The sequence below is a fragment of the Geotrypetes seraphini genome, chromosome 3 (genome assembly GCF_902459505.1).
Source record: "Geotrypetes seraphini chromosome 3, aGeoSer1.1, whole genome shotgun sequence".
Taxonomy (NCBI): domain Eukaryota; kingdom Metazoa; phylum Chordata; class Amphibia; order Gymnophiona; family Dermophiidae; genus Geotrypetes; species Geotrypetes seraphini.
In genome coordinates this window covers 357074239-357099507 of record NC_047086.1, presented here as the reverse complement: position 1 = coordinate 357099507, position 25269 = coordinate 357074239, and positions in this window count along the sequence as shown.

Below are 25269 nucleotides of genomic sequence, written 5' to 3'. Positions count from 1 at the left end.
TGAATTAATAAGATATTATGTGTACATGAAAAATGAATGGAAGAAATTGGGGGCAGGGCTAGGGTTGGGATGGGGGCGGGACTGACAATTAATAGATGTCCCCTTTTGATGAAAAAAATAAATGGTCACGTTAGCTTAGATACGAAGGGGTTAATATTCAAAGCGATTTAATTGGCAGGAGAGGCTCCTGCATGGTTAAATGGCATGTGCAAGGCTATCTGTTTAGTGGCACTTAACCAGACAGTGATGCTAAATAGTAGCACTAACTGCCTACTGAAACAAAGAAACATGACGGCAGATAAAGGCCAAATGGCCCATCCAGTCTGCCCATCCGCAGTAACCATTATCTCTTTCTCTCCCCGAGAGATTCCATGTGCCTATCCCAGGCCCTTTTGAAATCAGACACAGTCTCTGTCTCCACCACCTCTTCTGGGAGACTGTTCCACGCATCTACCACCCTTTCTGTAAAAAAGTCTTTCCTTATATTACTCTGGAGCAGGGGTCTCAAAGTCCCTCCTTGAGGGCCGCAATCCAGTCAGGTTTTCAGGATTTCCCCAATGAATATGCATTGAAAGCAGTGCATGCACATAGATCTCATGCATATTCATTGGGGAAATCCTGAAAACCCAACTGGATTGCGGCCCTCAAGGAAGGACTTTGAGACCCCTGCTCTGGAGCCTATCACCTCGTAACTTCATCCTATGCCCTCTCATTCCAGAGTTTCCTTTCAAATATAAGAGGCTTGACTCATGTGCATTTATTTTATGTAGGTATTTAAACGTCTCTATTATATCTACCCTCTCCCGCCTTTCCTCCAACTGGCTATTAGGTGGGCAGCTCAGGGATGGTGTCAAGGCAGAGTTGGCACATAACTAGTCTAGTGCCGATATTCAGCCCTTAACCAATTAAGTTAGCTGGACTGCATAAATAACAGTCCTGCCTTTGACCAGATTAATATAACTGGTTAAGGGTGAATACTTAACCTCAGAGCCAGCATTAAGGGGGGGGGGGGGAACAAACAGCAGCCTCGCCCCCCCCCCCCCCCGTGGGCCAGGATGTCTTTCCCTTCTGCCCACCCGGTTCTGAAGCCCTTCTCACCTGTAAAAATGCTAGCAGGTCGCCAGCATAGTATCGATTCTCTAACACTTCCTGCAGCTTTCTTGTTGCTGTTCCTTTGCCATGGTCTTCCCCCCACCCCCTCTTTTTCTGTTTGGGCAGACTGCGATAGAACTTCCTGTTTCTGCTTGGACGGACTGCGGCAGAGGAAAAGCACCGAGGAGGCCGTAGGTAGTGTTAAGAGAATTGCTGCCGTGCTGGCGACCTCCCTGGATTTTTACAGGTTAGGGGACGGGAGCTTCCTGAAGTGGGGAGAAGGGAAGGACATCCAGGGTCAGGGTTGTTCTCATTAAAGGATGCAATCAACCGTGGACCCTGTCTATACAGCTAGTGTCCGCAGTGCCTTAAGAACACTCCTCCTTTTCTCATTATCTTTATTTTCTCTTTCGCTCTCTCTGGATTTTCTTAAAAAAAGAAATCCCAAACTATTGTTTTAACCTCCAGCGCTTTTTTATTTCTCACTTACAGTCACTTTTCTCATGTTTCCAGCATCTTGTTTGCTTTGAAGTCTTTCCCTTACAGCTCTTGGCCCACTGTGGAACTTTCAGAGCCTGGTGCAAACGTCCGGGCTAATAGAAGAAAGTGCAGAGAAAAAAAAAGATGAGAAAACAAGTGCAAAATAGTCACATAAAAGACAGAACTTGCAGCTAATTATTTCAGCATGCCTAGCCTGAAGTTTAGCAATTTAATGGCTTTGCTCCTTTTCCCACTGATCAGCTCTTTCAGAAGAAGCTCTGTACTCTGCTTTCCTTGATGGGAAAGGCGCCAGTGCGGTAGTTCCAAGAAAAATATGAAACGCTAAAAGACCAGAGAGCTTGAAATCTGAAGAACTCAACGTCAAAGTAACAAACTGTTCACAAAACTACTGAACAGAGGAGTCGATGAACAGAAGTCTAGGTGTGCTCTCTTCTAATAACTGGTTTTGGGGTGTTTTTTTTTTTTTTTTAAACCTGATTTTTAGTTTCATTCGTGAGCTTCCCGAGCACAAAACTGTTAAACAAAAGTCTTGCGCGTACATAAATCTTCTAATGTTATCCTCTCTCTGTATTGCCCTCTTGGGTTATTCAACCTACACTTATTAGGCAACTTCAACAGAATGCCTGAGTCACCCGAAATGTCAGCAGCTTGCTGCGTTCGAAAGGGAGAGGTCTGCTTCTGATTACCTGTAATTACAGATAAGCTGCATTCAACAGTCGTTTTTCTAACCACAAACCGAAATCAATCAATTAAAAACTGTATGCAGCAGCACCACATGTAATCACTTCCAGGCACTTTAAAAACAACCCAGTAAGCTCTGTGGAGAACACTATCCAGCTGTTGTGTTCACTAGATCTACAATTTATTTTCCTCTGTCGGACTAACTTAAAGCACATGAAAGGGACTTAGGGCTCCTTTTCCGAAGGTGCGCCACGGGTTTTACCGCACACACCGGATTAGTGCGCGCTAGCCAAAAATCTACCGCCTGCTCAAAAGGAGGCAGTAGCAGCTAGCGCCCGCGGAATTTTAGCGCGTGCTATTCCGCGCGTTAAGGCCCTAGCGAGCCTTTGTAAAAGGAGCCCTTGGTTTAACATATAAGGTACTTTCACTGGCAGATTCCACATACAGCGATTGACACTAACATTTGATTCCTATTTAATTGCCTCCAAAGTAGAAAGATAAATGCTAATTTGGAGAACGTGACCTGCGAAACAAGAAATGAGATGGTAGTTTACACTGATGTTTAATCCAAAAACAGAGCTGTCTCGGCTTATGTAAATGTAATCTGATTCAAATTTTGGGGTTTTCTTTTGTCCGTGATAGATTACGCCATTCAAAATAGCCATGACATCAACTAAACATGAGAAACTCAGCAATAAATCAGACTGATTTAATCAAAATAGTAATGAATAGTAATGGGGAACAGATAAACACCTGCTGGCAAGAGGCTGGCTGTCATAATTTTCCCCTGACCCTTCTTTTAAATCATGTACATTGATTTATCTGAGAGTGCCACAATAATAAGATACTTGTGAATTGTCTTTGTGTGGATTCAGAAATTTCCTATGTGGTTGTATAATTGCTGGAAGCTGGCGTAATAAGAATTGTAGCAACACTTTTTGTGCAAAAAGTCTTCAGCTAAGTTGCTGTGCTATATGAAAAAATTTGACAAAATTCTTAGCAATTGATCCAGAAAGAAATGCTGAATCGCCCACAGCCTCTTGCACAAACCGACACAAGTACAAGACAAACTAATGGACCAGATGTTCCTTTCCTACTTAGATTTTTTTTTAGGTTTCTATAACTCAATCTCATTTGCAATGAGGGGCTAACAAATGAGGTACCTTACCGATCCTACTATCAAGAACAGTCATTAAGCTCTTCGGTTTGAAATACACAAATTCTGTTTTGGCCTTGTGAGAAATGAAATAACTCTTAGAATATATACTAACATATTATTTATCAAACAGTTCTATGGTGTTAATTATTGCAGGATATAATAATATACAGTATAGAGACGGTAAGAGAAAGGTATTAACACATAATTTAGGGAATAGATGACATAACACATACACAAAATCATTGATACATTAATAATGTGTGGTAATGCTAATTGAATAAACCAGCGTTAATTATTGCAAACTGCAGAGGTCTACAGTAAAAGTATATAGAACTAGTAAATTGCTGAGGAAGGAAGAGGGGAGGGACATGAGACATTTTTGAAGATGGTCTTTTGTAACTAAGTGAGAATACAGTACCTCTAGAATGTGCTGTCTCATAGCCACGTTTCGGGATTTGATATTAAATGACATTACCAAATACGAGACAGGGTACAATTTCAAATCCTTCAGATACAACTTGACATATCCCCAATACGCAGCCATAAAAGAACTGGCCGAATGTAAAGATATTATAATACAAGTAGCTGATAAGGGAGGGGCTATTGTTATTCAAGATCGCCGTTGCTATGAAATGGAAGCAATGAGACAACTGGGGGATACTTCATCATATACCCCCTTGATTACGAACCCGGGGGATGATTTAGCTAAGAAGATTTTTGATTTTGTCACTAAGACCTATGAGGAACAAATCATCACTAAAAACGAATATAAATTTTTGTTAAGAAAATTTCCTAGGACACCTACAATACGATTTGTACCAAAAATACATAAAAATCTCCAGAACCCACCGGGGAGGCCCATAGTCAATACGAGAGAGAGTATATTGGAGCCTCTCTCAAAATTTTTGGACATTTTTTTAAAGCCGGCAGCTACACAGGTACGCTCGTACCTAAAAGACTCCTCCCATTTCCTTAGAAAACTTGGTGAGGTGACTCATCTTCCCTCCAATTGCTATATGGTCACATTGGATATAGTGTCTCTATACACGAGGATCCCCCAGAGTGGGGCTATGGACATCATCAAAGAGGTGTTGGGAGCGAGACAAGGATCATTGAGAATCACCACGGACTTTTTAATGTCCTTGGCTAGATGGGTCATTGAAGAGAATTATTTTGTATATGAAAACGTTTACTACAAACAAATTCAGGGTGTGGCGATGGGGTCTATGTTTGCCCCTTCGGTGGCAACCTTGTATGTGGGACGATTCGAAGAACAATTTATATATCCATCAGCATATTATAATGCCAACATAAGATTATGGCTTAGGTTCCTAGATGACATTTTCATTCTGTGGACTGGATCTGAGAAGGATTTAAATAACTTTATTCAGTGGATAAATACGATTGATCACAATTTACAATTTACAGTTACTTATAACTTTTCACACATTGAATTTTTGGACATCACCGTATACAGGGTGGGTGACACTTTTGAGACAACCCTATATAGGAAACCTGTGGCGAGAAATAATCTACTGCATTTTGCCAGCTTCCACCCTTATAGACTTAAGACCAGCCTCCCTATAAGTCAGTTTCTGAGAGCCAGAAGGGTGTGCTCCGAACTCACTGAATTTCAGCGGGTGGCTAAGGATGTCAGCCAGAGATTCAGAGTTCGGGGCTACCCGGAGAAATGTATACATCAGGCATATTTGAGGGCTCGTTTTTCCAATCGGGACCTTCTTTTAGATGATGTGGACAGGGGGCCCCAACAAACCAGGGGGGAGACAAATTTGGTTTGTGTACTACCATATTCGGATGTGGTTATGACTATGGTTAGAATTATTAAACAACATTGGCCTATTTTGAAAGATCTTAGGGGTTTGGATGATCTTCCCCTGTTTACATATACAAAAGGCACTACCATTGGTCAGTTATTGAAACGATGTAACCCGATTCAGAAGTCTTTGGGCTCCCATACCCCCTGTCACCAATGCCAATGGTGTGACAAGACCATAGTGGGTAGCGATTGGTGCGACCCACGTACGGGTAGAACTATCCAGGCTAGAACACATACTACTTGTAAAATGACTTGGGTTATATACATTATTGTTTGCCCGTGTTCCTTGGTGTACGTGGGCCGCACCAAGCGCGCTATACATCTAAGGTTAAATGAACACAAATCTAGAATAGTCACGGGCAATTTGACAGCTCCCCTAGTCCACCACTGGCAGCTGAAAAAACATGAGGTGACCGACATTAGGTGGAGGGTGATTGAAACTTTGAACATCCAAGGAATGGAGGGGGATTTGGAGGCTAAACTAAATTACCTGGAACAAAGGTGGATTTACCGCCTGGATACTGTGATGCCACACGGGTTAAACCTGGAATTGGAATGGCCATCTCTTTTGTGATCTCTCCCTGGGAGTCTTATGGATATCCTCCCCGAAAATCCAATGGGAGGTAGTAAACGAATGATTGACATTTCGTGAAAAAACCCCTCCGGGTCTTGGGGTGATGTAAGGGATCGGGCGATTGGCCCCTCCCCTTCACACCTCACTTCCGGGTTTGGGATGATTTAAGGTTGATTTTTATCACGCCGCGGCCATTTTCAAAAAACTTCACTGGGTGGTCATGTCGTGAATAATTGGTAGGAAAAAGGTAGGCAAGTATGGGTATTATTTATAGTGTGCCTGTTGTTGATTTCTATACTTAGCGTTTCTCCTACTAAAATAAGGTTTTCTTGTTATAGGGATAGTAGCCCTGAGGAAACCCCCTCTAAGGGTGAAACATGTTGGCTCATTAATCCCTTGCTAACCACCAACCACCAGTCAGCTAAGTATTTAATTTATGGAAAAACTCCTTTAAACTATTTATTGTCTTAAAACAAATTAAAATAAATGAAAAATAATAAGAAAGTTATATACACACTATATATTGACCCAATGACGATTGGGTGCGTAAAGCCAGAAGATATGATATTGTGATCTTCTGGTGGCATCTCTGAGGGCAAAAAATGTATTGAAAAGCTCTTTTTGACACAAGGTATTAAGGGTGAACTAACGGTATCACCTGGGATGAACTGTCTCATCAGTTACAGCATAATAGGCAATAACTTATTGAAAGATTCTGCACGTAGGGTGAGGAGTAAAAACTTGGAATGGCCTGACAGAAATGACCAGAATTGAACCTTGCCACATCATCTTACGAAGAAAACTGAAAACCCGTCTGTTCGACACTTAGGATTCCTTTTACAAAGGTACGCTAGCGTTTTTAACGCACGCACCAGATTAGCGCGCGCTATAGTGTGCGTTAGCTGAAAATCTACCACCTGCTCAAAAGGAGGCGGTAGCGGCTAGCGCACGTGGCAATTTAGCGTGCGCTATTCCATGTGTTAAGGCTCTAGCGCGGCTTTGTAAAAGGAGCCCTTAATCTCCTTTAGCCTCTCCTCTTTTCCTCCCCTTTCCCCTCCCCTCCCACCTCCACTCCCCCAACTTTTCTCTTCCCTTCCTCTCCCTCCTACCTATCCACCTCTCCTCTCTCCCTCCCCATCCTCTCCCCTCTTGCCTTTCTTTTCAGTCGCCTTGAGCCTATATAGGTATGAGCGACGCATAAATAGAAGATTAGATTAGATATAAGAATATAGCTGAAAGAACATAAGAACATAAGAATAGCCTTACTGGGTAATACCAATGGTCCATCAAGTCCAGTAGCCCGTTCTCATGGTGGCCAATCCAGGTCACTTGTACCTAGCCAAAACCCAAGGAGTAGAAATTTTCCATGCTACTGAACAAGGGCAACCACTGGCTTCCCCCATGTCTTTCTCAATAACAGACTATGGACTTTTCCTTCAGGAAATTGTCCAAACATTTCTTAACACCAACTACACTATCTGCTCTTACCACAACCTCTGGCAACGCGTTCCAGAGCTTAACTATTCTCTGAGTGAAAAAAATTCCTCCTAGTGATTTTAAAATTATTTCTCTGTAACTTCATCGAGTGCCCCCTAGTGTTTGTAATTTTTTGACGGAGTGAAAAATCGATCCACTTGTACCCGTTCTACTCCACTCAGGATTTTGTAGACTTCATAGCTCCCCTCAGCCATCTGAATTCCAAGCTGAAGAGCCCTAACCGTTTTAGTCTTTCCTCATACAAGAGGAGTTCCATCCCTTTTATCAACTTGGTCGCTCTTCTTTGAACCTTTTCTAGCGCCACTATATCTTTCTTGAGATAGCAAGACCAGAACTGAATGCAATACTCCATGGAGCGACACAGGGGCATTATAACATTCTTAGTCTTGTTAACCATCCCTTTTTTAATAATTCTTAGATGGACACATGATAGAAGGATGGGGCATGTGAATAACCATATATGGGAAATAGGGTTGGGGGTCGGAATGAGAGTAATGGAAGAAATAAGCAAGGGCATGGAAAATGGAAGTATAGAGGAAAACATTTGATAGGTTGTGAACTGTTACTGCTCTAACCAATGAGCAGGCAGGCAAGAGGGACTAATAAATTTGTGGATTAACTATACTGTACAGTATAATGAATAATCATACTGAGCTTTGTATGCCTACTTTGTGTTTTGAACCATTTCTCACAGCCTTAAGGGGACAAATAACTCATATCAGGATATTCATTTTTGTTGAACACTCCCACTCGCTGCTTCTGCTCCCTTCAATACACATGAACCTCCACCTTCCCCTCCTACTGTACCTTCAATACACATGAACCTCCACCTTCCCCCCTACTGTACCCACCAAACCAATTAATTTCTCTGACCGGTATTTTTTCCCTGTAAATAAAAAAATTTTACCCTCCTATTGTACACTCTTGTATATTCCTATTGTACACTCTTGTATATTCCTGTCAACTTCATTGACCTATACACTCCAAAAATTGTTAATTCCAATGTTATCTTCGTATGTAATCTTAATTAATTGTTGTGAACCGCCTAGAACTCTCTGGGTATGGCGGTATACAAAATAAAAGTTATTATTATTATTATTAATGTGTGCTTACCGCAGCTTAAAAGGCCTTACTTTGGGATGTACTAAGGCCCACACAAAAATTGCCACACAAAAATTAAATTTTAAATTTTTCATGGAGAGGGTGTGTCTAGGGATCCAACAGACCGCCAAAACCTGTTGCTTCTTTCTCTATAACATCACCATAATCTGACCTTTCCTTTCTGAGCACATTACTAAAACCCTTATCCACTCCCTCATCACCTCTCGCCTAGACTATTGCAACCTGCTTCTCACTGGCCTCTCACGTAACCATCTCTCTCCCCTTCAATCCATTCAGAATGCTGCTGCACCACTTATATTCCACCAGAGTTGCTATGCTCACCTCACCTCAAGTCACTTCACTGGCTCCCCATCTACTTCCACGTACAGGTCAAACTCCTCTTATTGACCTTTGCATGTATTCACTCTTTAGCTCCTCAATATCTCTCTTCAATTGTTTCTCCCTACATTCCTCCCCAGGAACTCCATTCATCAGACAAATCTCTCTTATCTGTGCCCTTCTCTTCTACTGCCAGCTCCAGACTGCACCCTTTCTCTCTTGCTGCACCATAAGCCTGGAACAGATTGCCTGATTCAATACGTCAAACCCTGTCCCTGGAACTATTGAAATCTAGAGTAAAGGCCCACCTCTTCAAGAATGCATTTGACTCATAACCCTCTCACCCAAAGTACTGAGAAATTCCCTAAATCCCTACTTGTCCTGCCGTCTATTAGTTTAGATTGTAAGCTCTACTGAACAGGGACTGTCTCTTAAATATGCTGTACTGTGCTGTGTATGCCTGTCAGTGCTATAGAAATGTTAAATAGTAGAAGTAGTAGGGGGTGGAGAGTAGAGGTCTGCACGGGAACGGGGATCGCGGGAATCCCGCGGGTCTCGGGGGAGTCCTGCGGGAATCCCCCCTAACCCATGGGACTCCCACGGGGACCCCCCTCTGGCTCACGGGGACCCCCCTCTAGCCAATGGGACTCCCATGGGGATGGAAGGCTTTGGAAGCAGGGTTTGTTCATATAATATAATGGACACGTCAGCCTTAGTAAAAGAGGGGGTTTATAAGTTAATTACTTGAACAGAAAACAAAAAAAGGGTTCCACCAAAGAGATTCCACAAGGAAAACAGCAGCGCAAACACAAAAGAAACTGGAATTGATGATCCTGTCAGAAGTAATTGCTGCTTTTTATGGGGACAGGCGGGGATGGAGGTAATTTCTTGTGGGGATGGGTGGGGACGGAGAGGATCCTGGCGGGGACGGGTGGGGATGGGTGGGATTTCTGTCCCCGTGCAACTCTCTAGTGGAGAGTTGGTGTTTCTGCTCTAATTAGAATTAGTGTGTCTGCATTCCCATGTGCTAACTGCTTAGCACATGAGCCCTTACCCCCTACAAAATAAGGGCTCACTCCCTAATCTTTTTTAATGACCTCGTGCTAAAGAAGAATTGTCTTTGAAATTCAACAACCTCGCTGTGACAAAGAATCAATTTCTTTTCCTCTTTCCACTCTGAACAAACAATATCTCCATTGCTGATCAAGCCTTTACAAAGTCCTACATCGTCAATCCATCAGCCACATGCTATCTTGATTTTGTACGATCAAGTTTGAGCATGGAACATGACGTGTTTTGCCTGTGAAATTATGCAAGACTGATTGGGCTGTTTGACCTTCAATGGAGATATTGTTCATCCAAAGTGTTGAGAAGAAAAGAAATGGGTGAAGAGCTTTTGTGCACGAAAGAGGAGTGAGACTTGGGTGTGAGAGTATGCGATGATCTTAAAATGGCCAAATAGGTTGAAAAGGAATGGTGAAAGCTAGAAGGAAGCTTGGGTAGATAGGGAAGGAATGGCTAGTAGGAAAAAGGAGGTATTGATGCCCCTGTATATGACACTGGTGAGACCTCATTTAGAATATTGTGTACAGTTCTGGGGACTGCACTTTCCAAAAGTTATAAACATGATGGAGTTGGTCCAGAGGAAGGCAACTATAATGGCTGGTGGTCTATAACACTGGTTCCCAACCCTGTCCTGGAGGACCACCAGGCCAATCGGGTTTTCAAGCTAGCCTTAATAAATATGCATGAGAGAGATTTGCATATAATGGAAGTGACAGGCATGCAAATCTGTTCCATGCATATTCATTAGGGCTAGTCTGAAAACCCGATTGGCCTGGTGGTCCACCAGGACAGGGTTGGGACCCACTGGTCTATAACATAAGGCGTATGGGGACAGACTTGAAGATCTCAATATGTATACTTTAGAAGAAAAGCAGGAGAGAGGAGATGTGATAGAGACATTTAAATACCTATGTGGCATAAATACACACAAGGTGGGTTTCTTTCAATTGAAAGAAAACTCCAGAGTGAGAGGGCATAGAATGAAGTTAAGAGGTGATATACTCAGGAGTAAAACTTTTTTTACAGAAAGGTTGGTAGAGGCGGTAGAGACAAAGACTGTGTCTGAATTCAAGAAAGCATGGGACAGGCACATGGGATCTCTTAGGGAGCTGAGGAGATAGTGGATGCTGCGGAAGGGCAGACTGGACCGGCTATTTTGACCTTTATCTGACGTCATCACGTTTCTATGTTACAGCAAGGTTGTTGAATTTTGAAAATGTTACTTCCTAACAAAGATAAATTAAGCGTTTTTTTAATTGGAATTTTTTTTTAAAAGTTTAAGTTATGGTAAAAATGAACAGGAAGCGATGAAGTACAAAAAGAAGATACTATTGCACTGCTTGCTCTAAGGGCAGCTTCTCATTCCCATTTTCCTTCCCCCCCTCCCTAAGTGTGAGATACTAGTTGAAAGTAATGTTTCTTCCACAAATGATTGGGGGAAGGGGGCAGAGGATGAGCAGAATCCTATTTTATCTGTGTAGAAGTGATAACCAGCTGCTTAATGGATATGTTCAGCGTACCTGAAGTTCTACTTCAGGCAGGAGAAGGGCAGCGTTGGTGCCGAGCACCAGTGAAGCAGCCGGAGGGAAAGAGGAGACAGGGCTCGGGGAAGCGGCGAGAGTTCGCTCCGCCCCCCCCAACGCGTCAGAGCCAGCGCCGGACTCCCCCTTAAAGGGGAGGAGCCAATGGCACCCAGCCGTTCGGCGCCCGGCGAAGGCGTGCGGCAAAGGCGCTCACCTTAGCGAGAGCGCCTTTGCGAAGGACCTCAAGAAGGGTCTCTAAACAGAGCCCTTCCACTTTCAACCAGACACACTCCTCTCTTCTCTCACACGAAAGCAGATACTCTCCTTTAAAACACTCAAGCAAGCACTCAAACAAACACACTCAAGCAAGCACTCAGGCAAGCACACTTTTCTCTTTCCTCTTCTCACTCTCAGACACTTTTCTTACACACTCCCAACTTGTATCCCTTAAATTTCTATTTTTTTTAATACTAAAACTTGTATCCCTTAAATTTCTTTTTTTTTAACACTAAAACTTTCACACTTGGAAATGGCAGGGAGAACTCGGAGCGCAAAGACTACTATCAAGTTCAACACTCCAGCATCTGGAGAGACCCGGGGGATGGCCAAGGACTTTACACAGGAGGAAAAGAGTGCCACTGAGCGGGGAACAGATGTCTCAGTGCCGACCGAGGCCATCCCCCTCCCACGGTACGCTACAGTCTCCACGCAGACAGAGGAGATGAGGCAAGTAGCGGTAGACGAGGACATTATGCAGGAACTGAGGAGCCTCAGGGAGGAGGTGAAACGCTTGAGGTGCATCAGGGAGGATGAGGCCTTCATCGACGATGCCATCCAAGAACTGTCTCATATCACAGAACGAACCCACGATAAGTCCATCCTCAGCACTCCCAAACCTACAGCTCTAAATTCAACGATTGGAATACAGGAAATGATTGGAGATGCCGGTCCCTGGCAGCTGGTAACCTCCTCTACGGGCAAGCAAAGAACCCCCCCACCTTTCTCACTTTCTTCTTCTTTTTCTCTCAAACAGGGTAGCTCTACACCAACTCCACAACTCTCCCTGAGGAACAGATTTCATGTCCTTCAAGAAAGAACTATCGAGGATGAAACAGAGGGGGCTCAGGAAGATTCCAAACACAGAACATCGGCTACAGTACTCACTGATCGACCCCCTCGGAAGGAGCGCAGAGTGGTGGTCATCGGGGACTCCATGCTAAGAGGCACCGAAGGACCAATTTGCAGACCAGATTTGCAGTCAAGGGAGGTCTGCTGTCTCCCTGGAGCCAGGATCCGGGACATCACCACCAGTCTAGACAAACTTCTGAAACCTACTGACCATTTTCCTATGTTTCTCATTCATGTAGGTACCAACGATACCGCCAGGAACACATCAGACAGCATCCCTAAAGACTTTGAAACCCTGGGAAAGAAGCTGAAGCAGACAGGTGCACAGGTGGTCTTCTCATCAATTCTCCCAGTAAGAGGCAAAGGCAGAGACAGGGAAGAGCGTATCCATTGGACCAACGAGTGGCTTCGCGAATGGTGTTTGGAGATGAACTTTGGATTCCTGGACCACGGAGAGGCGCTACAAGGACTACAGGGACCTGACGGACTACACCTGACCAAGAAAGGAAAGAAAGTATTTGGACATCAACTAGCCCGCCTACTTCAGAAGGCTTTAAACTAGGTAAGTTGGGGGAGGGCACATACACACATTCCAGAACAACAAGGATCCACCCTGGGGAAGCAAGTAGCACCCACACTTCTGAGCCTAGGGTAAGTACCCATAGTATACACAAAAAAATAGGAACCACACAAAAAGGGACAGACATCTCTTCACAGGTTTGGAGAGCTATGTATGTTAACGCACACAGCTTGGGCAACAAAATCCTGGAACTAGAAACAGAGATAAGGAATGCTGACCTTGACGTAGTAGCGATATCCGAGACCTGGTTCACAGACTCGCATGGGTGGGATATGGTTATACCAGGCTACAATCTACTTCGTCGGGACAGAGAGGGCAAGTTAGGAGGGGGGTAGCACTATACACTAAGGATAATATAAAAACTACCAGAATCACAGAGGTTAGATACACAGGGGAATCACTTTGGGTAAACCTGGCCAGAGAGAATGAAAAATGCCTTTACCTCGGTGTGGTATACAGACCCCCAAGACAACAGGAAGAAAAAGACAAGGAATTGATTGAAGACATAGAGAACATCACTTTGCGTGGTGACACAGTACTGTTAGGGGACTTCAATATGCCAGATGCAGATTGGAACACACTCTCCGCGATTACGAGTGGTAGCAGAAGAATATTAACCTCCATTAAGGGTGCACAACTCAAACAAATGGTATTAGAGCCCACAAGGGAACAGACAATACTGGACCTGGTACTCACCAATGGAGACAGTGTCTCAGAAGTATCAGTAGGAGACACGTTGGCCTCCAGTGACCACAACATGGTATGGCTCAACCTCAGGAAAGGCTTCTCTAAATCAAACACAGCAACGAGGGTCCTCAACTTTAGGGGCGCAGACTTTGACCACATGAGAGACTTTGTCCATCAAGAGCTGCAAAATCATGCAGAAACTGACAATCCAGAAACTATGTGGTCAAATCTGAAATCCATCCTGAACGAAGCAACTAACCGCTACATTAATACAGTAAGCAAACGCCGGAGAAACAAAAGACCACAATGGTTCAACAAGGAAATTTCGGACCTCATCAAAAAGAAACAAGAAGCATTTATCACCTACAAACATCTTGGGAAGAGGGAGGCAAGGGAAGACTATCTGGTCAGATCGAAAGCTGTGAAAAAAGCAGTCAGGGAGGCCAAACTACGAACAGAAGAAGATCTAGCACGAAACATTAAAAAAGGGGATAAATCCTTCTTCAGGTACATTAGCAACAGGAAGAGAAACAAGGATGGGATAGAGCGCCTTAGGCAGTCAGATGGAAACTACACGGAATCTGATTCTACCAAGGCAGAACTACTAAACGAATACTTCTGCTCAGTATTCACCTGTGAAGCACGGGGAGCTGGTCCGCAACTACAGATAAGAGACAGTCAAAAAGACCTATTCAAAGATTTTGAGTTTACACCCATTGGCGTCTACTACGAACTTTCAAGACTCAAAGTAGACAAAGCCATGGGACCAGACAATCTACACCCCAGGGTGCTCAGAGAGCTGTGTGAAGTTTTAGCTGAACCACTATCCGTGCTCTTCAATCTTTCCATGCGCACGGGAAGAGTACCCCTGGACTGGAAAACAGCTAACGTAATTCCACTCCACAAAAAGGGCTGCAGAACAGAAACAGAAAATTACAGACCGGTGAGTCTCGCATCCATAGTGTGCAAACTCATGGAAACACTGATCAAACAGGAACTCGACCAAATACTAGAAGAAGAAAATCTACGTGATCCACACCAACACGGATTTACCAGGGGAAGGTCCTGCCAATCTAATCTGATTGACTTCTTTGACTGGGTGACTAGTCATCTGGATGCCGGGGAGTCCCTAGACGTGATTTATTTGGACTTCAGCAAAGCTTTTGACAGCGTCCCACACCGCAGGCTGTTAAACAAACTAAAATCTATGGGATTAGGGGATATACTCACTACATGGGTTAGGGATTGGCTAAGCGGTAGGCTTCAAAGGGTGATGGTAAACGGTACCCCCTCCAAAACATCAGCAGTGACAAGTGGAGTACCACAGGGCTCCGTCTTAGGGCCGATTCTATTCAATTTATTCATAGGAGATATTACCCAAGGACTTAGAGGAAAAGTATCACTGTTTGCCGATGACGCCAAACTATGCAACATAGTAGGTAAAAACAGTGTGCCTGACATTATGACGCAGGACCTACGGCAGCGGGAACAGTGGTCGTCAACTTGGCAGCTAAGCTTCAATGCTAAAAAATGTAAAGTGATGCACCTAGGTAAAAAAAATCCACACAGAACTTACACACTAAATGGTGAAACCTTGTCCAGGACCAAGGCAGAACGTGATTTAGGAGTGATCATTAGTGATGATATGAAGGCTGCCAATCAGGTGGAGATGGCTTCGTCCAAGGCAAGACAAATGATGGGCTGCATCTGTAGGGGTTTTGTCAGCAGAAAACCTGAAGTCAAAATGCCGTTGTACAGATCCATGGTGAGACCTCATCTGGAGTATTGTGTTCAATTCTGGAGACCGCACTACCAGAAAGATGTGTTGAGAATGGAGTCGGTTCAGCGAATGGCTACCAGGATGGTCTTGGGGCTCAGGGAACTCACGTACGAAGAAAGGCTAAAAAAACTGCGGATGTACTCGCTGGAAGAACGGAGAGAGAGGGGAGACATGATTGAGACCTTTAAGTATATTACGGGACGTATAGAGGTCAAAGATGCTATCTTCTGTCTTACAGGGCCCTCGGTTACAAGAGGGCACTCGCTGAAAGTCAGGGGAGGGAAATTTTACGGTGATACCAGGAAGTACTTCTTCACCGAAAAGGTAATCGATCATTGGAACGAGCTACCTCAGCAGGTGATTGAAGCCAACAACGTGACAGATTTTAAGAGAAAATGGGATATTCACGTGGGATCTCTAGGGGAATAAACGTTAGGGAGTGGGTCATTGGTGTGGGCAGACTTGATGGGCTAAGGCCCTTTTCTGCCGTCAATTTTCTATGTTTCTATGTTTTCTATGTTTCTATGTTTATCTGTATAAATGAACCACAGATATAGCAGTCTTTATTTAATATAAGAACATAAGAACATAAGAACATAAGAACATAAGAACTGCCATCTCCGGATCAGACCCATGGTCCATCGAGTCCGGCGATCCGCACACGCGGAGGCCCAGTCAGGTATACACCTGATGTAGTTTTACCACCCATATCCCTCTATGCCTCTCATAAGGAGATGTGCATCTAATTTGCCTTTGAATCCTAGCACAGTGGATTCCTTAATAACCTCCTGTGGAAGAGCATTCCAGGCGTTCACCACTCGCTGCGTAAAGCAGAACCTCCTGACATTTGTCCTGGACTTGTCCCCCCTTAGCTTTAAACCATGTCCTCTTGTCCGTGTCACGTTGGACAGTGTAAATAATTTGTTTTTCTGCTCTATTTTATCGATGTCTTTCAGTATTTTGAACGTCTCTATCATGTCCCCTCGCAGCCTCCTCTTCTCAAGGGAGAACAGTCCTAGTTTCTTGAGTCGTTCCTCATATTCCAAGTTCTCCATACCTCTTATTAGCTTCGTTGCTCGTCTCTGCACCCTCTCCAGCAGTTTTATATCCCTCTTTAGTTTGGGAGACCAATGTTGGACACAGTATTCCAAGTGTGGTCTGACCATTGCTCTATAAAGCGGCATTATGACTTTCTCCGATCTGCTCATGATTCCTTTCTTTATCATTCCTAACATTCTGTTCGCTTTCTTTGCCGCTGCCGCACATTGTGCCGACGGCTTCAGGGTCCTATCTATCAGTACACCCAGGTCCCTTTCTTGTTCGCTCTTACCAAGAGTTGCTCCTGACATTCTATACTCGTGTTCCTTATTCTTACTGCCTAAATGCATTACTTTGCATTTCTCCACGTTGAACTTCATCTGCCATTGCTCTGCCCATTTCTCTAACTGATACAAGTCGCTCTGGAGTTCTTCGCTATCTTTCTGCGTTCTGATTGTCCGGCATAGCTTTGTGTCGTCTGCAAACTTAATGATCTCACTGGATATTCCGTCTTCAAGGTCATTGATATAAATGTTAAATAGGATCGGCCCAAGTACCGAGCCCTGGGGCACACCACTAGTCACTTTCTCCCAGTCTGAGAACTTCCCATTTATGCCCACTCTCTGCTTCCTGTTTTCCAGCCATTTGCCTATCCACCTGTGTATATCTCCCTCTATTCCATGGCATTGTAGTTTCCTGAGAAGTCTTTCATGCGGAACTTTGTCGAATGCCTTCTGGAAGTCCAAATATATTATGTCCACCGGCATTCCACTATCAATTTGCTTGTTCACGGTCTCAAAAAATTGAAGCAAATTCGTTAAACATGATTTCCCTTTCCTGAACCCATGTTGACTGGGTTTCAGCAATTCGTGTATATCTAAGTGCCGGACTATGCTATCCTTGATCAGTGCTTCAACCATCTTTCCAGGGACAGACGTAAGGCTCACAGGTCTGTAGTTGCCCGGTTCTCCTCTTGATCCCTTTTTGAAAATTGGCGTGACGTTCGCTATCTTCCAGTCATCCGGTATCTGTCCAGTTCTGATTGTCAGATTGGCGAGTTTTTGCAATAACTCTCCGATTTCAACCTTCAATTCCTTTAAGACTCTCGGGTGAATTCCATCCGGTCCAGGGGATTTGTCACTTTTAAGTTTGTCGATCTGGTAGTATATCTGGTCCAAATCTACTTCAACTGTGGTGAGGCTGTCTTCTATTACTCCACTAAACACTTTCACAGTTTCTGGTATTTTTGCAGTATCCTCCTCCGTAAAGACGGACGCAAAGAAGGAATTTAGTTTGTCCGCAATTTGTTTATCTTCCTTAATGTACCCTTTTCTTCCCTGATCGTCCAGGGGTCCCACCGCCTCTTTTGCGGGTTTTTTCCCTTTCACGTATCTAAAGAAGGGCTTGAAGTTTTTGGCCTCTTGCGCTATTTTTTCTTCATAGTCCTTTTTGGCATCCCTCACCGCCCTGTGACATTTCTGACCTCAGCACCATAGGAGCTTTGTGACCTTGCAGTGCTCTTGTATTGTTGCCTGGCCTGCTATTCTCACCCTATTTCTTTTCTTCCTTGCTTCTCACTGGATACTTTGGGCTAGATTCACTAAGCAAACTGATCAGTTTGCAACTCCTTTGCGACCCGATTTTACTCCGGCCCAATTCACTTACCTCTGTGCCGATCCGATTACGATCCATGCATGCAAATGAGGGGAACGGCATGCACAGTAGGCGATTCACTAAAGACAATTTTGAAACCAACTGGGCTGGCCGATCAACACAAGAAGCGACTGCTAGGGACCAGTCACAAACGTCCTTTCTGACTGTCCTTGGGCCTGAAATCCCAGTCCTGCAGTCCATCTCTGCCACTCTGCTCTCTGCCCCTTCCAGCCGAGCCCTGCTCTTCCCACCCCTACTTGCCTGCTCTCTGCTGCCCTTCCCCGCAGTGTGAGCCTGTGGTTTTAAAGCGGGGCTGCACTGCGGGGAAGGGCGGCAGAGAGCAGGAGAGTCAATAATTGCCTGCTTTTTAAATAATTGCCTGCCGCCGGAGATCTCCCTTCCAGAGCAGGAGAGTCGGGGTCAGTAGGCACAGAAAACGCCCCTTCCAGCCGAGCCCTGCTCTTCCCACCCCTACTCTCCTGCTCTGGAAGGGCGATCTCCGGCGGCAGCAGCCTCTTTAAAAGCAGGCAATTATTGACTTTTTTACTCTCTGCCGCCCTTCCCAGCAGTGTGAGCCTGTGGTTTTAAAGCGGGGCTGCACTGCGGGAAAGGGCGGCAGAGAGCAAAAAAAGTCAATAATTGCCTGCTTTTAAAGAGGCTGCTGCCGCCAGAGATCACCCTTCCAGAGCAGGAGAGTCGGGGCCAGTAGGCACAGAAAACGCCCCTTCCAGCCGAGCCCTGCTCTTGCTGCCCCGACTCTCCTGTTTTTTAGAGGACATGTCCAGGCATCCGGATGGCTTTTCAAAACCCAGCACTTTGTCTGGGTTTTGAAAAGCTTCCAGCTTGGGACTGCGTCGGGAGGGCATCTGAGCATGCGCAGATGCAATGTGGTAATGTTACTCGCATGGGCACATGCGTGTGGTGTCATTGTATCACACCTACGCATGCGCAGATGCCCTCCCAAATCTGGCTACGAGCAAGAGAATAGGTTGAGGGGATGGGGCTGGGGGGTGAGGCTGGGTGGAAGTGGGCGCGCCTGGGGCTGCGGGGCCATGGGTCCAGATTATACAATAGTAAAATCTGTTAATCCTAACCATCTTCTTTGTTGATGTTAGATATTTTGTTGTCTCATGAAGTGCCTGACATGTTGATAACACTTTTGGTTCTGTTTTAACCCCTACAGCACACAAATCACCTCTTCTTATATTAGCACCTTTTTCTCAAGTGAGATTTATTCTTTCAAGACAAGGATTAACAATAAACTCACCTTGTACAAACAACTGTGGAATTATTTAGAGCAAGGGTGTCCCACCTTTTGGCTTCCCTGGGCCGCATTGGCCGCTAAAAATGTTTCTGGGGCCGCACAAATGCGCAAACGCTGCAGCAAGACAGAGGAGGGAGCCGGCAAGATGGTAAACACCCGGGGGGCAGCAGAGGAAAACACTGCATCACCCTCGAGTGGGGCTGCACAAAATAATTCATGGGGCCGCAGGTTGGACACCCCTGATTTAGAGGACATGAACTAAGGACCCTTTTTATGAGTCCCGACACGGCAAATGTGACGCAGCCCATAGGAATTGAATGGGCTGCTAAATGATCTAAAAAGAGAGTAAAATTTAGGCCCCCTTTTATCAAGCTGGAGTAGAGTGTGGCGAGGTAAATGCGCCGATGCTCATTCGATTCCTATGAGCGTTGGAGCATTTACCTCGCCAGCCAGTGCTAAAACGCTCTATCATGAGTCGATCCAAATATAAGTCAAGACCCCCATTTTTCCCCCCAAAAGGAGGAAAAATGGTTGACTCAAATATAACACGGGAGCTTAATATTTAAGTGCCCTGACCTGCCAGGATTTGTACCCAGGGCCTCACTCCCTCCCATGCCAGGCTGTGCACCCAGTCCCCCTCCCTGCCATGCTCTGCACTCAGCCCCCCTCACTCCCTGCCAGGCTCTGCACCCTATCCCCCCTCCCTTCCTGCACCATATCCCTCCCTCCCAATGACTTGCAGGCCTCCACTGGGTTTGCCACGGAACCCGCTGGTCCAGCAGTGGGCCAGGATATGAGGGATCCCCCATCTCCCATCCTAGTTGAATCCATAAAACCCCTGCGCATTACCCCCTGTCTTCCCCACGCATCCCCTGACTCCTCAGTGGCCTTACAGTAGACGCGACAGAAAGAATCCCTTCTGCCTCCTGTGCCTGCTGAAATTGACAACCACACCTACCTCCCACCTCCCCCATGTACCTTTTGGGTACCTGGTAGCCAGCTGGTGCACGTAGCAGGAGCAATCTTGTTGCCCTCCTGCTCCGTTCGAGGTCACTGGTTGATTGGCTGCTGTGACTAAGCACCTCATTTACTCCTTGATCATACACTCGCAGCAGCCTCGAACGGAGCAGGAGGGCAGGAAGATTTCTCTGTGCACACTTTTCTCCGACACTGCTGTTTGCCTCACCTTGCTGAAAAAAAAATTGCACTGAACTTTCTCAGCACTCAAGGATGACATCATTTGGGGGGCGGAGCCATCAAGACAAAAACTGCGAATAACCGAAGTTGCGAGTGCCAAAGTCATGAATATGGAGAGAGAAGTGTAGTTGAAAAATATTGTTGTTTATATACATTGCATAGGCATGGGTGAGAACTTCCAAGATGACAGCTATCTAAAGTTAGAGCCTCCACAGGCTTCTGGAATCTTTTCAATATTTTGCTTAATCCAACAACCTGGATCCATCTTAAACCTCTTAATATGTTCCCAAGGTCAAGTCATGTTTTACCGGCAGCTGGGCATGCTTTTCAGACATGAACATTTATTGTGCATGCACCAATAGTCTGACCCCACAAATTACTCACGGCACCAATAAATGTCACTTCAATGAATCAGGACACCTACAATAGTCCTTGGTTTTGCAAGGATTTTCTGTTACAATAGGTAGGGTTACCAGATTTTACTTTTGTAAAATCTGGACCCATAGCCTCAACCCCAGGCCCGCCCAGCTCTGCCCCATTCTGCCCAAATCATGCCCCATTCTGCATCAACCTGTTCTTGTGTTCAGAGCCACATTGAGAGGGCATCTGTGCATATGCAGGTGTGATACGATGACATCACACGCATGCCCATTGTCACCACATTGCATCCCCGCATGTGAGGATGCCTTCCTGACGCAGTCCTGAGATGGAAGCTCAGACAAAGACGTCTAGACGCCTGGACATGCCCAGATGTCTGGTAACCCTAACAATAGGTCTCTTCCCCTCCCTCGTGGTTGGATGGCTACGTAAGGTGTAATCTATTACCTCCAGCATAGATGGAAAACAGGCTATGTCATAAAACTGGGTCATAATTTTCAGTCTGTGTGTGAGAAGGCTCTTCAAAGGTGGGTGAGAAAGGCTTTGAGAAGCTGTGAGATGTACAGTAAGATTGCAGACTGGCAGAGGGCCGCAACATACTGATAGCTTCCAATGGCGAGAAAAACAAGGGTTGTGGTCATTTTTAGGTGGATTGGTATAGGGCTATCCCCTCTGTGTGGTAGAAAGGAGGAGTGGGTTGAGCCACTGGTAAAAATGGTAGATGGCAGCTTTATCGAAGTAGAACCCTGTTGAGATACTGCTTATCTGTGAGATCCAGGAACTGAGTCCTGGGCCTAAATAATTCTCTGATAATTTCCTGACCTTTCTATGTTCATTGTGTGTCTGCAGCAGCATGACCTACACAGCTATTTCGGTCTGTCATGTTGCCTTCTTTGTTCCACCACCAACATTCTGTGTGGCCCTCTTCCAGTACCTAGCAGCTCACAGACACTGATACATTTATAGTATAGACACTGACACATTTATAGTATAGACACTGATACATTCACAGTGAGAAAAACATATACCCCATAGTATTTTGGTCACTTGCTCACCAGATACAATCGCAGACAAACAGACAGACCTGATGGCAAGTGTCACACACTGGCAGTTTTAGGGAGCACCATAGGGTGTGTTGAATGAGGGGGCTACAAAGGTGATGGGGAGGGCTGGGAATATAGCAGGGGTATATCAGGTACCAAAGACATATGTACTTGGACGATGAAAATCAGGCAATTGAATAGTTCTCAGATCTCCTCTGGGAACCAACACAATACATGCACATGCTTGTGCATGACTTATAGAAGGTAAAGATGCCAACTTTTATATTTGTGGGATTTGCAGAATACATCATATTCCTTGGTGTCACCCATGTCATATCCGCAACATGCCTTTTCTAAATGTAGATGTATCAATGTGCCCAATGTATCCATGCTAAGTTGTGACTGTTTTGAAATTACAATTTCTATGTGGATGTCATTTCCATATGTAAGTGCTGGCAATTCGGAGGGATGAAAGAGAGGCAGATGATCTACGATGATTCATGGGTAGTACAATGAGCTCTGGCTCTCCTATTTCACTTCCTCAATCCTCTTTCACCTCCCCCCCACCACATTCCCAGCATTTGCCTCCTTTCTTTCCCTCTTCCATCCAGTGTGCACCTTCATTCTGTCTCCTCTCTATCCCCCTTCCATCCAGAATCTGCCCCCTTTCCTTCTTTCACTCCTCACTTCCATCCAGTGCCTGCCTTCTCTCTCCCCGCCCTCTCACACTTTTATCCAGGATCAGCTTCTCTTCCCCCTGACATCATTTAGTATCTCTCCCTCATATTAGGGTTACCAGATGTCCTTAATCCACCTATGTGATCTTATTGCTGACCTACAAGTGTGTTCATTCTGCTGCCCCTCAATATCTCTCCTCGCTTCTCTCTCCTTTTACACCTCCCCGAGAACTCCGTTCCTCAGATAAGTCACTCTTAACATTATCCTTCTCCTCCACTGCCAATTCCAGACTTCATTCCTTTCATCTAGCTGCTCCGTATGCCTGGAATAAATTACCTGAGTTTGTCCGTCAAGCCCCTTCCCTTCCCTTGTTTAAAATCAGACTGAAAACCCACCTTTTTGATATAGCTTTCAATCCTTAACCCTACTCCTCTGGTCTCCAACCCAGCCAGCTGATTAACCATTCCCTTTAATTGTATCCATGACATCTTGTTTGTCTGTCTTACCTGTTTAGATTGTAAGCTCTTTCGAGCAGGGACTGTTATTCTTTGTGACTCTGTACAGCGCTGCATGCGTCTGGCAGCGCTATAGAAATAATTAATAGTAATAGTAGTATATGTGTGCCCTCTTGTAAAATATGCACTATTTAAAGACACACACACATTTATAGAATAACACTTAGCGGAATATTGGCTTTATACGTGTATGTATACTTGTTTGCTAATGAATTATACATGGAACTGTTAGCATGTAGTTTATAGAATTGCCCTGAAAGTGTTCAATTGCATGCTAATTCCCATGTTAAGGGTGTTAATGGTTTAATACACTTCAGTAAAAGGCCCCTTTAGTTCTGGCACTACAAAATATGCATAATTTTAAAGTTCTCTTACAGATTTCTGGTTGCTTTAAGACATTAAATAGGTTATTTTTTTAAGCTCGCCCAGCTGTTTAAATATGGATGAGCTGAATGTTTAGTTGCTGGATTGGGAGCTCTGCTCAAGCACATCTTGCTATGCTTATAGTATATCAGTAGAGAAAAAAAACATATGATAATGTCCCTATTTAAGTCAGTGGTGAGATCACATCTGGAATATCTGGCTGTTTGCTGAAAGCATATAGCCACAGTAAAGTGAAATGAGACTTGAGAATGTAAATGTGTATACCCCAGAGCAGTGTTTTTCAACCCAGTCTTCAAGGACCACCTCGCCCATTGGGTTTTCAGGAAATCTACAATGAATATGCATGAAAAATATTTGCATACCAAGAAGGCAATGTATGCAAATCCATCTCATGTAAATCTCTCTCTGTTCATTGTGGATATCCTATAAACCTGACTGGCCAGGTGGGCCCTGAGGACTGGGTTGAAAACCACTGCCACAGAGGAGAAGTGAGAGGGGGAGGATATTGCAGAGATAATGAAATAATTCATATACCTAAATAATGCACAAGGAACAAACATTTTCCATGGTAAACAAATTCTAAATGTATAGTAATATAACTCAGTTTCTTACTTACTGCATTTAAAGTCATGATTAATGTCTAAATAACACAGCATTCAAGTGAAGGGCCACTACTCTGACTGGAGGAGGGTCACGAGTGGTATTCCGCAGGGGTCGGTACTCAGACCGCTGCTGTTCATTTATAAATGATCTAGAAACAGGGACGAAATGCGAAGTAATAAAATTCGCAGATGACTCCAAACTATTTAGTGGAGTTGGGACTAAAGGGGACTGTGAGGATTTACAAAGAGACCTAAATAAGATAGAAGAGTGGGTGATGAGATGGCAGATGAAGTTTAATGTAGAGAAATGTAAAATCTTGCATGTAGGAAACAGAAACCCGAAGTATAGTTATATGATGGGAGGGCTGGTAATGGGTGAAAGTACCCTAGAAAAGGACTTGGGGGTAATAGTGGACAAGACAATGAAGCCGTCGGCACAGTGTGCAGCGGCCTCTAAGAAGGCGAATAGAATGCTAGGTATTATCATGAAAGGTATTACAACAAGAACGAAAGAAGTTATCCTGCCGTTGTATCGGGCGATGGTGCGCCCGCATCTGGAGTACTGCGTCCAATATTGGTCACCATACCTTAAGAAGGATATGGCGATACTCGAGAGGGTTCAGAAAAGAGCGACACAATTAATAAAAGGTACAGAAAACCTTTCATATGCTGAAAGATTAGAGAAACTGGGGCTCTTTTCCCTGGAAAAGCGGAGGCTTAGAGGGGACATGATAGAGACTTACAAGATCATGAAGGGCATAGGGAAAGTGGAGAGGGACAGATTCTTCAAACTTTCGAAAACAAGAACGAGAGGGCATTCGGAAAAATTAAGAGGGGACAGATTCAGAACCAATGCTAGGAAGTTTATCTTCACCCAAAGGGTGGTGGACACCTGGAATGCGCTTCCAGAGGGTGTGATAGGACAGAGTACGGTATTGGGGTTCAAGAAAGGATTAGATGATTTCCTGAAGGA